General features: G+C 37.0%; 1 protein-coding gene across 1 annotated transcript in view; it reads right to left on the bottom strand.

Moving 5' to 3' along the window:
• ARSJ (arylsulfatase family member J) overlaps nt 1–16,713 on the bottom strand; it is a 180,165-nt gene extending 163,452 nt beyond the window's left edge. Inside the window, exon 1 of the mRNA XM_072036893.1 lies at nt 16,596–16,713. The gene's annotated coding sequence lies outside the window, so the exon portion shown is untranslated. The remainder of the gene's footprint in view (nt 1–16,595) is intronic.
• Between the last annotated feature and the right edge of the window lie 507 nt (nt 16,714–17,220).

Below are 17,220 nucleotides of genomic sequence, written 5' to 3'. Positions count from 1 at the left end.
GTAACACTCACCAGTGAATGGCTTATTAATGAAACTTCCTGAACTATTCAGCACTCAGAGAGTCATAGGACAGTGCTGTTACGCATACCTCCCCCTGAAAATTGGCAGAAAGCAAGGAGGAAGGGCTAGGACTGCACTAGGTTACTGTAGAACAGATATGCAGGTCTGTAATAAAAGTTGCTAGTTCCCACTACACCTCCATTAGTTCCTCTTAGGATTTAGAGACTTCTGGATAGCTAGAAAATAGGGCTAGGGAGGAAGTTAAGAATGATCCCTTTCCATCAACTCTTTCATACAAAAAAAAAAAAAGATGACACTGAAAACATGAGAAACCCAATCCCAAGTGCTGAAGTGCTACCAAAGGAAGCTACAAAGGCACCTGAGAATCCTCACAGAGCTGCAAGTCTCTGGCCTACTCTGTACCCTGAAAGCGATAACAAATGCATTCAATTCTAGCCATGTAGTTGCTTGCAGCCCTGTCTGGAGACCACAAGAAATTAATTAATCTCATTGCTTTTTAAAAAATAAAATAGGCTTTTTTTTTCTTTTTTTTTCATGGCAAATTTGAGGCTTTGCCATTTGTTTGCTACAACAGCATCCTGTGGAGAGAACCCCACAGATGTTAATTTCACCCTATGGCCTTTGCTAGGAATTAAATACTACTTCAATTTTACTTGCTGACAGCAAAAAGAACAGTCACATTGAGGTCAGGATTGTAAAAATTACTGAGCTGGGCATGTTAATAAATAGCCATCCAATCTGTCACAATTTGGCCCTAGTAGTCCCCCGATTCTTAATAAAGAGTAATCCAGACAAATATACTGAGCTTAAATATACACCCTTGCAAACCAGGGTCAAAACACCCATTTGATCAGCTGACAAGGAACGAGACCCCGTGAAAGTGCGCAGTGTACTCACTCATTCGCCAGTGACAACGCAGCGATGCCTGCAGCAGCACTGGGGGCTGAGACCAAGACAGATTTTGACACCTTCAGGAGCACAGAGCTGTGGCTTGAGTGTTGTTTTTTTTAAAAGGAGGCCGTGAAATACAGGACTGCTGACTGCTACGCAGAGTGTCTTTGGCTTTAGAGGGCTCACAATAGTAGGTACACAACAGTGGAAACTAAACAGATTTTTCCTGATTTCCTCCCCCCACTCTCATTGTTTCATACAGGAAATCTGCTCACAGGGTCTTCTTAAAAGGAGAACGTAAAGGAGAGGCTGCCAGAAGAAGGTTCTCGGTTAGTCTAGATGACAGGTCTTTCCCTTTGGTGTTTGAATTCTCCTTTCTGTGAGAAGGGACAGGAAACCAGATCAATGTCTGGTGACTGGGCTTTAGCTGGTGATACCTGGGGTGCCTCTGCTCTCAGCATGAGGAAATCTGGAGGCTTGGTCCTACGTCTCAACACTTAATACTCTGAATTGCCTTCTTTTACCATTCAGCTGTTTCATTTTGTCTTGACAAGAAAGAGTGCTGGAAAGTTTTACAGCAGTGTATGATTAGCAGGAAAGCACTTCTCGCTGCTTAATAAGCATTTTTCCTGGTGAAGGAAAAGGTGAAAGGTTGTGATCATTCCCATGCCTGCTGCTTGGTCTCTGCTTGGCTTACTGGATGGTCTGAAATACTAGTGGTCAGATGTGAGAAATCCAAACCTTACCTAGAAATATACCTTACAGAAGACTTCTTGTTCTGCCTCTTAGGGGGGCAAGGCAGGAGAATGAGACATGGGGACTCACAGGACTACGGCCCTTTTCTCACCAGTACCATGCAACAGAATCACAGAATCACAGAATCACAGAATTTCTAGGATGGAAGAGACCTCAAGATCATCGAGTCCAACCTCTAACCTAACACTAACAGTCCCCACTAAACCATATCCCTAAGCTCTACATCTAAACGTCTTTTAAAGACTTCCAGGGATGGTGACTCCACCACCTCCCTGGGCAGCCTGTTCCAATGCCTAACAACCCTTTCGGTAAAGAAGTTCTTCCTAAGATCCAGCCTAAAACTCCCCTGGCACAACTTAAGCCCATTCCCCCTCATCCTGTCACCAGGCACATGGGAGAACAGGCCAACCCCCACCTCGCTACAGCCTCCTTTAAGGTATCTGTAAAGAGCAAACGTATACCTGTTTCTTCCTGCTCGTTTCCTAGTCATAATCCATCCATGGGGTTTGCTCTGCAGCACTTTCTAGACAGCTTCTCTAGTGCAACTCTTCCCTTTTATGAGTGGTTCATAGCTAGCACAAGCCTTTTGTAACTTGGCTTTTGCTGCCTGCCACTTTTCTCACGTGCTCTATGCCTGCTGCCTCATGTACACTACATGTAGCTCTCTGTTAGCCGATTTGGTCTACTCTGCTAGTTACAAGCTGTTGGGAAGAACCCAATGCTGCAGCCATTTTGCTCAAAGTGCACATTTAGAATCCAAACGTGTCACAGTTCCAATTAAATCAAGCACGTAGCTATGAGATAATTGTTTTAATGCCATCCCCAGATCAAACACTCGTGCCCCTATGCTAGTTCATGGAGGTTTTGTAACACAGAGCGCATCTTGCGATTGTTTTTTTGATGCACGGGTATGAAGGGTGAAACGAGGACAGTGTCCTCCTGTAGAGCTCCTTGCTCTGCCAATTTAACAGATGCTTCTCATTATTTCAGCGTCTTTTGCATTTGATAACAACTGCCACACACAAACAGCAGGTTAATGACTAAATCATGGTTTTACCTGTGAAAAACAGCGGCAGGCATTCAGGAACAAAGCCTCATAAAACTTTAGTATTTAGGGCAGTATTAAGGAGTAACAGCTTGGCTTACTGATTCTTATAACCTCCAGCACTCTGTGGTCACTTTGACAGTTTAAGAAATATTAATGTAAGCAAAACCAAACCACATCACACTCTTATCTTTGAGAAAAATCTAGAAATTATAATAAACTCCAGCTGGGAATAAGAAAGATGTAATTCTCTCAAAGGTCATTATAATTTGGAAGTTAAAATCTAGATTTTTAGTACAAGTAGAATTTACATTGGATCAAACTATTTTTTGGCATAAGCAAAGAAGAATCATTCATTTTAAATGGAATTTCATCAAGGTATAAAAACAAAAGATTCGTGCTGCTGATATTAGACCCTCATTGGTTTCAAAATTGCTCATATTTCAAAGTAAGTGTTGGGATACTTAGGTTGGTTATAACCACCCATCTTGGAACCTTGCAGTGTGTCTTGGTGTCTTGGTGACACAAAACCGTACAGACAGCAGCTGAGTGCAATTGCTCTTACTTTCAAACAAGAGACAAGGCCATAGACAGGTGGACCAGGCTAGAGATGGACTTTACTGAAAATGTATTTCATAGCTGTGAAATATTGCATTACAGCTGAAAATGGGTGTTTCTCAAAGACCTGAACACCCTACAATGAACAGAAATGTTGTCATGTGTGTAGTAGTATCAAATGATTAATTCATCCAGTATCACACTTATCCTTTATTATGGACTGGAAGAAAAAAAAAAAAAAATCTGCATTTAGAGTAACAGCATTCAATCAGAAACACTAAAATGCACATTCAAATCAGTATTAAAATGATATATAGACATGAATACGCTTCCTATACACTACAGTTAATTACGTATGATTCGGCATCAATAAAAAAGAAAAGGGATGCTGAATGCATGATAACGTTTCATGCTAAAGCTGAGGCTTGCTGGGCTTTTCACCCACAGATTACCAGGCAATGGCTGTTGGATTATATCAGCAACTCAGTGTCATGCAGAGCAAGTTCACTTGCATGCAATTTTTTATTTTTTTTCCAAGAGATTAGTACAGAAAGATGCCACTAATGTGAGAATTTTATTTAGATATAAACATTTCAAGTAGTGCAGCTGGACTTAAACACAGATGAGGGAAAAAAGACTCTTCACAACACTACAAAAGCTAAAGACAGGAGTTGGGGGGAATGGAAAAATAGATTAGAAGAGTATGTTAAAAGTAACAAGATCAAATGAAGCAGTTGCTTCAGAGACATGTGCTTCTCTTTCCAAGGAATGTGCCAGAAAATCCCAAATATTTTGCACTACAGTTGATAAGCGATTATTTTTTAGATGGCAACTACTGTATATACAGCTAAAATTTACCTAGGGTGATGCTTTCAAAGGCAGACTTTATCCACATTGATTAAAGTATTTTCAGGCAAGTTTCTACTTTCATGCACAACAGACTGGGCAGCAACATTTTGAACCCTGATTTCATCAAGGTAACTCCCAAACTGCTGAAGTTACTACGTCTATGCAGAAGGAACAGTGAAAATAAATGCTTATGTGAGGGAGGACTGCCAGTCTTACCTTTTCAAACAAGATGATCTTACAAATTTTATCATCTGAAGCATAACATTTGTTCAAAAATAACAGGTATCTTTTGAAAATATTTTCAGATTGGCAAACAAACCTTACTTGTCCAATAGTGTCACTGTTACTGTCAGCTTTGCAAATAGTATTTGCTAGTGAAGTCTTGATGCAGAGAGATTAAACTAGTCAGAAAATACACAAGTACTGAACTAGGCTGGCCTTTGAAAATGTAGCAACTTGGAATGAATCACTGCATATAGTAAACCACAAATTACAGCATGAACACAGCGCTTACTGCAGACCGATTTGGATGGCTTGTTAAAACTGATTGGTGAGCATGTCAAGTATTTCTTGCAACGCTTGACAAGAAGATGAGATATATGTTCCTTTATATGTATTTTTGAGTGTATTCCTCACCAAACACTACATTCAGCTCTGAGTCTGGCCAGTTGCCTTGTGTAAATTATAGATGAGTTCTTACAGACCAAATCACACCATTTTAAATACGCAGGCCATGGCTGAAAACATCTTCTCCTAATTCATGTGCTACGGAGAGATTAATGGAGCTGATGTTTGTGAGCACAAAGATAAAGCTGAAAGTCAAGAGAAACAGATCAAAACATGCATCAGCAAACCATACAATGACAGATGTATTTTCTTCTTGCATGCTGCTTTATTCTCTGTCTAGAACAACAGATTTATATGAGCTACCAGCGGCATTTTTACAGTGAAACTGAACTCTGGATGGATATGGCACCAGTCTGTATGTGCATGAAACCAAATTTTCTTTCCTTAATAAACGCAGCTCTACTGAATATCCAAATTTAAAAACACAAGACAGTGAACTAAATATATCAAAAGAGAAGGACGGGTAAGAAACTAACTATAAGCAGCATGCTAAAAGCTATAAATAAACTTGCAGCACCCCTGACAGTCAGTGACAAAGCTCTCCCATAGACAGCCCATGCAAGTTCGAAGCTAAGCAGCAAAGGAGCAGAGGAGAGAAGGAGGTTGCCTGAATCTTCTTAAATGATTGGCACTTTGCTCACACTAAAAATATTCTCAAAGTATTTTGATTATTTTTTTTTTATAGGGCAAAAAGTTTATCACTACTTATTGCAACTTCAGGGACTGATTTATTTGCTTTAGTCAAGCGTTGTTATCTAATGGCATCTTTACTTTGAAATGGATTTTTGCAGCCTGTTTTGCTGGCTGGCAGTCTATTAGCTGTCTGTTTTGTGTAGGCTTCTCTTTCTTACTTGCTCAAGCCAAAAGCTTCCTTTCCATTTACATTCACTGTATTAAATCAGCAGTTTCAAAACACTGGGAAGTTAAGAATTACACAAGAGAACCAAAATGTGTGTTATGGAACAGATTGTGGTCAAATACAAAAATCTATTGCATTTTAGGATGTTTTCTATTTTAGCTACTTTCCTCTTACAAATTTATATGCTTCTGAACTATTTATTTTTAAAAACCTCTGCTTTCAAGGTACTTACTGTATTCTTACTTAAAGAAGTTCAACAGAACTCTGATTATCTGTTTTTACTGATTTTCCCAGCTTCTATGTGCCAGCTGTACTTTTCTGAGTATAATTAATGATATTACACCAGTGGATTTTTCCCTCTTTCCAGTCCTTCTCAGCTTTAAAACAGTTCAAAGAAATTCCCTATCTGTTTCCTGAAATTTAACAATAATTTTTGTGGGAGATCCTGTGAGGTTGTATTCAGTCAATAACACAAAGACAAATCTTGGGTTTTCACATCATCAGTCAGGAGAAGTATTTTGCACGCTTTTACTTCTAGAAAATGTCAAGTTTGCACAAAGCACTACGGGGATATGAACAAATACCAGTGGTTTAATTACTATTAAACTTAGTGATGACAAGGACAGGTAGTTACAAAAAACCCTGAGGGCAACTGACAGAAGTGTGGTATTTATTTGAACAAAATCAGTGTTAGGAAACAGTTCAATATTTGTTTTAATTTTGTTCTAATCCTAGCTTTACTACTGACCCACTGTGAATTCTGGATAAAACACAATCTTTTGGGGTGAAACATCTATCTTTGAAAAGCACAGTATGGTTTCCAGAAAATAGTTAAACAGTTATAATTATGGATGGACTAAAATATTTTATCACTGATGAAACAAGCATATGATACATGAAAACCAAGAGATTGTGCTAATCAACTACCAAAATGTCACTTAAGAAACTAATACAGACTATGAGTGTAGAGACAGACAAAACCTAACAAAAATGGCGTTCTGTCTATAACCTTCAGGGCCTTCAACAAATCCTTTAACTTTATATATTTGGGGTTGAAAGTTTCTGCTGGAAGAGATAGGAGTGGAGAAAGAGTTGTAACAGAAAGAGAAATTACATTTTTCTGGAGTTTTCATAGTTCAATCTGCTACTTGCAGGTGACTGACAGTACAGTAAGAAAATAGAATTAGCAGCATTTTTTAAAAGAAACACACACACACAAAAAGACACACACTGCATAGCCCTGTAAAATATCCTTTTAGTGTATTACCATTCTTATTTTAAAAACAGGATTGACAAGTGTAAGTAGTCTATAACAATACAAATCAATCAACAGAAAAGTCTGAAGTTCAAGTTTAGCAGGAAATGCAAATGCTATTTCTACCCCAAATACATTGTGAAGTGTTTTCACTTGTTAGTGGAAACTAGCATCAAGCTGAGTGCTTTGTGCTGATAAAACAAAAAAAAGGCATGGCCTCCGATACTAAGGAGTGTGTTAATTCAAAGGCCAGATCTTTTAAGCAGAACCCAAGTATTTTTATATAAGATAAATATGAAACCAGTTTTGAGTTAAGTATGCTATTCACGTGCATAAAGCTGGCATACTATAAATGCTTGTAAAATGAAGACCTTCTCCACCTGAAGTCAGCATCAGTATTACCACTGAATTCAGTGAGATTAGGTCTAGAATGTAAAATTTCACTGAAAAATATGTACCTGCTTGTCTTCTGACATCTTGTGGTATTCTGCTCTGTGTTGGTGTGGCCTCACCTCAGGCACTGTGTGTGGTTTTGGCTGCCACTGTATTAGAAGGACATAAATCTATTAGGGAGTGTCAAAAGACGGCAACTAAGATGGAGAAGGGTCTGGAAAGGAAGATGTCCGAGGAGCAGCTGAGGTCCCTTGTGTTATAAATGAAGATACAACTCAATCTGAATTTAGTAATATTCATAAAAGGCTCCTGAATCACCCTTCTTTGTTCCCTCTAAACTCTTTACATTCCTGATGGCCTCATCATTAGGAGTCTGATGTTATCATCAACCATGGGGCTTGTCGACCCCCATGGCCACACTCCCACATCTCCCCCTTCTTTATTAACATTAACTGTCTTCTTGACACGAATTATTACTCCATATATCAATCACACTTGGTTTGCTCAGCCCAGAGTAGGGCAGGCTGAGGGGAGGCCTCATGGCGGCCTGCAGCTCCCTCACGAGGGGAGCGGAGGGGAAGGCGCTGAGCTCTGCTCTCTGGGGACAGTGACAGGACCCAAGGGGACGGCATGGAGCTGGGACAGGGCAGGGTCAGGCTGGGGGTTAGGGAAAGGCTCTGCACCCAGAGGTGGTCAGGCGCTGGGACAGGTTGCCCAGGGCAGTGGTCATGGCACCAAGCCTGATGGAGTTTAAGAATCCTTTGGACAATGCTCACAGACACAGGGTTTGGTTTTGGAGTGGTTCTGTGTGGAGCCAGGAGTTGGACTCGGTGGTCCTTGTGGGTCCCACGTATTCCAGGATATTCCGTGGTTCTGGTATCTTGTGCTAACTAGATTAAATATTACTGCACTTGAAAGAACACAGGGACATTTTAAAAACTCTTCTTTACTTCAAATTAGGTATCCTTGAGTGGAAAAAGTATTTTGTATCCTTCATGTTTATAAAATTGCTGAATTGACATATGCTCTAAGAATTTAATAAATAATAAATTAGCTCTATTTTGTTAACAGATTAGATGAATTAATTAAAAAGCCCTAGGCATTTAGAAATGCATCTATATTCTGCATAATCGCCTTGGATGTGTTTTAGCAAATTGATAAATGAATGTTTATGGTGTCTTTTCCCCTGTGCTGCACAAATAATGTGCTTATCTGTACAACACAGTAGTGGGAAAGGAAAGTGTTATTATCCTTAATAGTAATAGACAGAAAATGAGATGTATAGGGAAGCTAAGTGTCTGCTTGCAAACTTTACTGCAGATGAATCTGAGTTCACGCTTTCTAAGCAACAAACCAGCCAGGCAGGCATAAACTACTTGAAACTGGAAACTATATAGTCCCTAGAACTGCATCACTGGAGAGCACATGTATATTGAGCAGAATACTAGGTTGATAAAATTACTTAGAGTAATCATGGCCAAATGTCCTGAAAGTGAGTAAGCTTGGGTTTATGCAGAAGACCACCAAAAGGTACCCTAGGCTTACAGCAAGTCAGAGCAAATAACTGATCGGGGTCTCCTAGATGCCGAACTCATAAGAGGATTCTTAGACCAACATTATTTACCTATTTATTTCATAGAGAGTTTAAAGATTTAAATCGCATTTGATTTTCAGTCCATAAGGATGGTACTGGATTGTACTTGGAACTTTTGCTTAATGCCACTTAAACAATTACACGCATGCTATTAAAAACTATGCTTCAACAGGGAACAGTTTGATCTTGATATCTTTTCCTTAAAATTTCACTTATTTTTAACTGATGGCTTTTAAATATTAAAACAATCCATTAAAATACTTTTCATACTTTATTATATTTCATAAAAATATAAACTATTGCAGTCGTATCTCAAAATTTCTTGAGAAATCTGATCTCATGCACAGAGCATTTAAGAACAATTTGTTCGGCTTAATGAGATCTCTTATTGAGGAATAAGCTGAGGAGCTCCCAATGTAGCATTTTACTAAATGGTCTTTTTTAATACTACAAGAAAAAACATTTCATTTTTCTATTTCCTCTGGCAAGCTTTGAGCATTTACCCTTTCATCATTTTTTTCTTGATCTCTTTCTAACTCTCTCCCCCTATCGCATAATGAAAACCTTTTATATCCCAAACTGTACCATATCTGACACTATATAATTCATAGTAGCAAATGAATTCCATAAGTGAAGAGAACTGTACTGCCATGTAAGAAATAAAGAGAGTATCCGTTTTTTTGTACAGTGTTGCCAAAAAGATTCTGAAAAAGCATAATTACAAGTTGTGATAGATATCTCCACATTAATTTTTATCTTATATGATTCGCTTATATAGTGATTTGCATTAGATGTGCATATTTCTCCTCCTTTTCTAAGTTTTTCTGTAATTGTTTCTACAGAAAAGAGCAACCTCATATTGACAATGAAGCCTATCTTTGTACTCAGGCAATAAAAATCTGTTTTTTAGGACATGCATGTATCGCATTGACATATATGTTAGGATTAGACATTTATCTGCATACCTCCTGGGCGACATCATATCACTTGATTTCTACAGCTGCTAAATATGATATTCCTAGGTTAGCTAAATTTTTTCCATCTGGCTGTTCTAACTGCTTGCATTGGCATTCTTGCTTAGACATGCAGAAAATCCTTGTTATCTGAGGAAGGATTTCAGTACAAGAACTGTGATGTCAAATTTAAATATATAAATACAAATAAAACCTGAGTAATGCGAGATTTGTTTGAGTTCTTTCTTTTTTATTCTAGACATATGCAGCTCACAAGTAAAGGGATAAATCCCCTAAAATAAACAGCACTAATAATCTACCTATTAAAATAGATACTTCCCTACTTTTCATCCTTAATTATCAACAATTTCCAACTAGTTGAATGTCCTTCTCATTGCCAATAAATCCCCTGTTGCCTATAAAAAACCAAGCTGAGCGGATATATGTTATTCAGTATCTTGAAAATGGTCAAACTTTGACAAATCACAGGAGCGGGGAAAAAATTTAAACGAAAGGGCAGTCCTCTACCAGTATCCAGGCATTCCCCAATGCTAAAAGAACAGGACAGGGGAGTTACCACAGCAAAATTATCTGTATATTGTTTACTAGTAATAGGATATAGCAGGACAGGCATTTTCAAAGATAAGCTATTGTAAGGCATGTTTACAGTGTTATAGGCCAGAAATGCCTGGTATTTCTAGATGAATGGGAATTCTCCCATGATCATAAACTGTTCTCACATTCCAGCCTTTAAAGTAACTGTGCTTCCTACTAAGTAAGGTCTTCCAAAACCATTTCAGCCATCTCCATACTGTGAGGTGGCAATGACATAATTTACCTAACATAAAGTGTTCCTTCAATTTTGTCTAAAGCTGTGAGATGCTGCTTGGGAGATGTGCATATGCTGCTTTTTTCATCTGTGGCAGAGAAGTCAATCAGCCGAAAGCAGCAGGACATGCAACCATTTCAGCCAGAACTTTGACTTAGTCCTCAACATTTTGATTTTATAAAGTAAATGTCTGCACTCCATGAAGAAAAGACAAAATGCATATATTTTGCCAAGTAGAAATGAAATTTAAAAATTGAAACTCTGTGCATGTGCATAATCGGAGAGAGATTTTTCTCCTGATAGAATAAGACTCCACACATAGCACACTTTTTTATACTTCTAAATACAGAAAAAAAAAAAAAAAAAAAAAAAGAAACTGAATTGAGATTCAAATAATTTTAATCTTCATTTGATAACAGAAATCAGTAATTAGGTTCAAGTAGAGGATTTCTTTTGGGAGCTAGACATGCCCAGGATGGTCTAAACTATTCTTTGTGCAGCTCTGTATCTATCCTACAAAGGCAGACAAAGCAAAATTTCCAGAGCTAAGATTCGAATGTGAGCTTCAGACACAAATTGGAATATTACATATTCTGAGTAGATCTGGAGTGAGAATTTAATAGGAAACTTTCTATATCATGACTTTGTCCAGCTTCCTCTTTATTGTCAGCTGGCAACAACAATCAATTTAGAATCATTTTCTACGATTCAATAAATGGTTGACTTCCATTTTCTTGCCTTGAGAAAACAGTTTCACTAGTTTTCAGAAAAAACTTTTTTGCCTGTATTAGAATGTACCGATTCTGTGATGTTTTTGTGTAGACATGATTACACAGCCAGTGCAGCACTGACTGAACACTCCAAGAAATACTCATTTTTTTCCTTCAGAACAACTGACCCCAAGCTGAGTCAGTCAGATCTTTCTATAGAGTTTCCATGAGTTTCCTATTAAGCACGCACATCATTCAAAATGAAAACCACATTCAACAACGTAAATTCAACATGGGGACATGATTCTAAATATTGATCAGTATTATTCCCAGTGAGGCTTTGAAAAGTTGAAACACTATAAAACTAATTTGTGAGAAGACCCTGGTGCTCAGAATGGTTACCTTCTAACACCAAATGTAGTGGTTTACCAGCTCGTTATTAAAAATAATAAAAAAAATATATATATATACATATGGCGCTGTCTCTGTGTGCATAGATACATATATATATGGTTCTTGTGACTGCTTCTGACTGTTTAGCTGAAGCATACTCTACATTTCAATGTTGAATATTATATCTTAGGCATGAAAAGTTCTGTAGCACCTTACAAATTATCAGAAACCATACTAAAGCATGAATATTCAGTTCATGAAGCATGAATTTAGCTCTGTTGGTAACAGCACAGAATTTATCTCACACAGAGGTATTGTGTTGTTTGATATGGAAAAATACATCCAGGATTACAGCCTATGTTTTAGTAAGATATTTGTGAAAACCCCTGAATATAATGTCAGCAGTGATCAGTAGTAATCAGTACATCTGCCTATAAATAGTGTGACCTGATACTTTATTAGACAAATAAAATACAAACTGTTTAGAGAAGCATGCCTTGTCTCAAGAAGGCATCACACACTTTTATAAAAGATCCAATAATCAAACGATTAAGAAATCATAAGATTTGATTTTTGCATTTATGGACAGCCCCTAAATAACACATCCACTGCATGACACAATTTGTTAAATCACTTTACCTGTGACAGATCACAGCGTTACCACCAGACAACAGCAGCTGGCTGCTGCCAATAAATCCCACAGGAATTCCTGTCATTCTCCAGTGAACGGCAGCACTAAAAGCTTCAAAAAGAGATTAGGCAAAAGAGCTGACACAAAGATCCAACAATTAATTGAAAGCAACCTATTTGCTTAGAAGTCCAACACGGGTTGAATTGATTCCATTTTATCTTATGGCTAAAATAACAACCTGACGAGTTTAAGAGGCAATGCTGAAACATATTTCACTTGCAGAATAATCGTATAAGAAGTCATAGACTGGCAAAACTAACCACTGGAAAAAAGAAACAAAGCATGCTGGCAGTACTCTCACAAAAAGAAAGAAGTCGTCAAGCATTAAAATTTTGCTTTTAAATTAGTTTTTAAAGAAACATGAATACTATATAGGGATTTAGTCTTCTGAAAGCTTCTGAAAGAGTCTAGAAAACTCTACAAATAATGGATTCATCTGAGAATGCCATCTGTTCTGGGTGGATTGGAAGGCATTTTTTTTTTCTTTCTTTTTTTCCCTTGTCTCCCCCCCCTTCTTTTTTTTTTTTTTTTTTTTCATTGTATCCAATTTCAGGGAAGAATAAACTGAATTTTGGGGCTGAAACAAAATTTGTGCATTTTACAATGAAGGCTTTTTGAGAAAGATGTTGGCAAACCTGGTGTATTTTGAAATTGATTTGTAAATTGAAAACAGGACATGGCCATTCAAGTCCCTTTTATGGCTTCACACCTCAACAACAGCTTTTATACCTTTGTGGCTATAATTAAAAGGACAACAGACAGAAAAGGCTGTGTTTCACGATTACGTATGGTAAGGATTGCTAGGAACATAGATGGTCATTAAGAGTTCATGAGAAGCTTCAAACAGTCTCAACAGCCTTTCCCTATACATGGCAGGACCACAGACATTGCTGGCACCATGAGTTTGGAAACCTGCAGTCTCCTCAAGGATCAAGTAGACTGTTTCCTTAGCTGTCTATATGAGCATGTAGAAGCATTAATCCATGTTAACTAAAATGGATGCACTGGTGATGTAGGCATTATCTTAAAATGTCTTCATTTTTGTTAATGACATCTGAAAAGCAGCAGCATTTTATGTTAGCACTACCATATCCAAAAATATATTATTATTACCTTGTACATTTCCCTTTCTTTTCACTCTCTTTCTTTTTTTTGATAGGGGGACAATTCAAAAATTAGTTATGAAATTCAATTTATACATAGCACCCTATGATTTACAATCACTGCAGTTTTCTATATTAGTTGATGACAAGCTCATAAATCAATATGCATCAAATTGTTTTATTTTGCTTAAGTGCTAACGTTCTCCATGCTAATTCCATTTACTGGGTCTAAGTTGTTACACAAAAAGCTTTGAATGTATTTGTTTCAGTTTTTAAACTTGTCATGGTTTGAAATGTGAGACTAATAAAAAATATAAAATGATGACTGGGCATTAAGGGTGAGATAAATGGCAGCATTGTCTAATGCCTAATGTATGAACTGCTTGTCAGATACCTCCTAATTGCTAATTTTATTTATTAGAAAGACGACCTCTAATGGGACTACCTCTAATCACACACTGTCCACACCTGAATAAGGATGTTTCTGAAGCCTGAGCTTTGTTTTCCTTCTGAAACATCCATTTTTGTTCCTGTTTTTCACATTTCAACTAATTCATCAATTATTGATAAGAATCAGTTCTTATAAGAAGCCATTGATCTATATTATAATTTGAAAAGCTAATTATGATCGTGTGTAGCAGAAATATTTTTCATCTTTGTTAGTCTGGATATTAAATTTTGAAAACTTTTAACACCCTCTAAATTAATATTATAACTTACTAGTAGTTACCAAGAAGACATCCAAAACAGGTTTCAATGCAGAGTATAGGAAGGAGTTCTAGATCTTTATTCCCCAGCACCATGAGGCTTGGCCAGGAGACAAGACAATTTTCAGAAATCTCAGGCAACCAGAGCTTCTGGTTAAGACAGAGGTGATCCTGCACACCTTTAGCGTGGGGAAACTAAAACTCAAAATTCACTTTGAAAACACTGGTCCTTATATCTGAGGGGACACTGAAGATATAAAAATAAATGCATTACTGTAGAGAGAAAGCAGCTAAGGCAATTGCCGGACATGTGAAGCCTCCAGAATGCTATTAGAATAAAACAAGGAGTGATTCAGTCAGTCCAACTTGTGGTCACCAGGAGAGAATGGCTCACCCTCTGGTTCTCCCAAAGCCCCCTAAATTTATCATTACCAGCCCTGGTGATAAAACTTTCTCATCACAATCTGCTGATCCCCCAACAAAAGCATTTTTCCCCTAACGCTTATAAAATGACTTAAAAAAAAATATTTCATCCATAAACGAGATTTAATTTCTACCATGTCAAATTATAACCATCTCATAATCCTACCTACTTTTGGGCAAAATAACTGGTTCTTTGCAATTAGGATAACTAAGTTGCCTTTGATTTTTACAAATGTGTTTAAAAACATAATCATATTTTGTTGCCCAGGACAATTTAAAGTGGACAAAAATTTATAGTATCTCAGATTTATTAAACCTGATATTTATCACTATTTCAAATATAAGAAAAGATTGCTAAAAGTTACACAGAAAAGACCTGCTGTTTCAGTGGAGCTGTTATACCAAAACAAACAAAAAATCCTTTCTTTGCTTAATATTCAGCACAGACTTGAAGATTGCTGATTCAGACCTGATGAAAATACAGTTACTAGAGATACATTTGGATTTTGTCAATTAATTTTAGCTGGTATCTGGAGTTTGTATAATAACAAAAATAAAACAGAAGCTTGTAATGTTAATTTTCATAGCAATATAAGCATTTTAAAACAAATAGGCTCTTCTAAAATGGCCTACAGACATGTTAATGCATTCAAAAATAATGTTAGTATTAATTATGACACACAAGGCAAACCCAGAAAATTTTGAAATAGAGAATATTTTAGTAGTTACATCTCCTACACAGACTGAAATGAAGGACTCAAAGTGCAGGATTTAATCAGAAGAATTATTCACTAAAGGCAACTGAACAAGTCAACCATATCTCCAGCTTCCCTGCTCCCCACTTCCGATGTACAGACTTACTGTATGTAGGGTTGGAAGAGAAGTTCTATAAATAGATAAAAATGGTAAAAATCAGCTCTTCTCTCCCTCTTTATGCAGTATCTCTAGGTATATTATCTTGATTTTTCCCCAAAAATGTTTCATTTAAAAAAATTGTTTGTTTTTGTTTTAAAATTATTCTTCCTCCGTGAAATAACTATTTTGGCTCCGATTTTTCAAATAACAACAAAAACAAAGCAAACAACAACAAGCAAACAAAACAACAACCCCAAATTACAGTATTTCTATCACTGTTCAGATAAAACATATTTTCTGTTCTGGTGTTCTATAAGTACCCCCAACACAATTGCAAGGGCAATCGCTGAACCCAGAGAAATTAGCACCATATATTTTTGGTGATTGTTCCTCATTCAAATTTCAAACTTAGCAGTTATTTGAAATAATATAAAATCATTTTAATAAAATTCATATTAATTGTATATCGCACTTTCTTAAACATAAAAATTACATGCAGTTTCTCAGCATATTACTCTACCACTATTATCTTTTGTCAACAAAATTCTTCCTACACATAAAGATACCAAGATACCAAGTTAGTTTGGTCAGAACTACTTCCCCAACTCCTTGTATTATTTTTTCTCTCTTTTATGCAATTCCATATAGATAATTCTATTATCTGTATAGGGCTGACAGCTTTAGATTTACCTGTCAGTTCTTTTTCCTTATCTAAAGATTTATCTGAAACTTCCTGAGTGTTGCAAGACCTATTCACATAAATGTTAACAGCATGGATGGATCTGCAGCCAACTGCTTCAAAATTGCTGCATGTGAATTGCCTAGATTTAGGACTGCTTAAAAAAAAAATAATAATCTGTTTCTTACTGTCTCCTATAATAGTAACACAAGAGAAAGCTTGTAATATCATTCTGCATTTCTGAAAAGACAAAGTTCCAGAATAGCTTCATCTCAACACTTAAAGTAATTTATTAAGTTTTTAAATAAAATGCTGCGATGACTTCAAAGAAACATGAAGCAATATTGTAGTCATTCAAACTATAGTAAGGCTCCCATTTAAAGGACCGAAGGGTGGATTCCTACCTTTGATCTACCGGAACACCAACAATACAATATTGTTTGTCAAACAATATCTGGAAGAGACTCTAAATTCCAAAAATCCTTGGCTGAACAATCATGTAATCTTTTGACTGTCAAATTATATGCCCAGTGAACTGTAAGGTCTTTGGGACAGTAATTTTTTTCCGATACGAAATGGTCAGTATATGCTGGATGATAAAGCAGAGCATTACGTACCCATCAAGCAATTTGACCCTTTGAAATGCCGGGTATGCCTGGTCTGTGTGGTCAACACGAATCCAAAACATTCCTGAACAGTAACTGTAATGCCTATACTGAAACCGATGACAAAATTCCACTGGATTTCAGTGGGGCTAAGATAGGATTCTGTCATTCTTCCCAGAATTAAACTTCTGGGTTCACAGAGGCTCTAGGACAGGAAGGAAATTAAGGTCCTTGGTCCTCTCGGAGGGGAACATTGTCATAAATGCAGGGTTTTGTAGACCTGACTACCCCTGGTGCTTGCTCAATTTTTTAGGCAAATGGTAAAGTCATGTTGTTATGGGACCAGCTGAGGTTTGGCATGAATTTATCTCAAGGGTGTTTCTGAAGGTACATACCACCAACTACTGTAGCAGCTGAAGAGAGC

Source organism: Anas platyrhynchos, chromosome 4, assembly GCF_047663525.1.
Source record: "Anas platyrhynchos isolate ZD024472 breed Pekin duck chromosome 4, IASCAAS_PekinDuck_T2T, whole genome shotgun sequence".
Classification (NCBI taxonomy): domain Eukaryota; kingdom Metazoa; phylum Chordata; class Aves; order Anseriformes; family Anatidae; genus Anas; species Anas platyrhynchos.
Note: the sequence above shows the minus strand (reverse complement) of the source record. Positions and strands in the feature narration are given on the sequence as shown.